General features: G+C 44.9%; 1 pseudogene; it reads left to right on the top strand.

Annotated features, from left to right (window-relative positions):
- Positions 1 to 318: 318 nt before the first annotated feature.
- On the top strand, positions 319 to 764 carry LOC114627912 (annotated as a pseudogene).
- Positions 765 to 1,109: the final 345 nt, after the last annotated feature.

The following is a 1,109-nucleotide window of genomic DNA, read 5'->3' as shown; positions in this document are numbered from 1 at the left end:
CTTGTCATGGGTGGAATCCTCCTGGAACATGTAGACCATGTAGTTGAAGTCAATGAAGGGGTCGTTGATGGCAACAATCTCCACTTTGCCACCAGATGGAGAGCAGAAGGCAGCCCTGGTAACCAGGTGCCCAATATGGCCAAATCCGTTCACACTGACCTTCACCATTTTGTCTACAGGATGAGGCTGGCACTGCACAAGAAGATGCGGCGATCTCTGGAACAGGGAGGAGCAGAACACAGTCTAACATTCTAACATGGAATTAAGACACGTGGTTTAAGAAAACCAATTTTCCCCTCTTTCCTTTCTGCCTCCACCATGCCATCCAGACTGAAGAAGACCTGGGAACTCCGGGGCCATGTGAACCACAGCCACTGCAAAGGCCTCATTGGTAAGCACCTGAAGCATCCAGGAGGCCACGGGAATGCTGGAGGCATGCACCACCACAGGATCAACTTTGACAAATATCATTCAGGTTACTTCAGGAAAGTTGGTATGAGGCATTTGAAGAGGAACCAGAGCTTCTGCCCAACTGTCAACCAGATAAATTATGGATGTTGGTCAGTGAGCAGACACTGGTCAATGCAGCTGAAACCAAGACTGGAGCTGTTCCCATCATTGCTGTTGTTCAGTCAGGCTACTACAAAGTTCTGGGCAAGGGAAAGCTCCCTAAGCAAACTGTCATTGTGAAAGCCAAATTCTTCAGCAGAAGAACTGAAGAGAAGATTAAGGGTATTGGAGGTGCCTGTGTTCTGGTGGCTTAAAAGCCACTCCAGAGGTTAATTAAATGCTAACATTTTCCACATGAAAAAGAAGGAGGAGGAGGAGGAGGAGGAGGAGGAGGAGGAGGAGGAGGAGGAGAGAACCAATTTTCATTTCATGCCAGTAAGGCAATTATGTCTTTGGTAAGTTATCATTGAAAAACAATTTTTTTCATGCCTGAACAAATGAAAGACATTTGTTAGTCTTTATAAATTAGTTTGGACTGAATGACCAACTTGTCTGATGAATTATCACCTCTTTTTATTCAGGAGATCTCTCTTGTTCAAATATAATGTTTATCTATCAATCTTGGTGGTGACCACAGCTTTTCTTCTCCTGTGGAAACA

The sequence above is a fragment of the Grammomys surdaster genome, unplaced genomic scaffold (genome assembly GCF_004785775.1).
Source record: "Grammomys surdaster isolate TR1022 unplaced genomic scaffold, NIH_TR_1.0 261, whole genome shotgun sequence".
Lineage (NCBI taxonomy): Eukaryota > Metazoa > Chordata > Mammalia > Rodentia > Muridae > Grammomys > Grammomys surdaster.
This window is presented reverse-complemented; position numbering and strand designations above follow the sequence as displayed.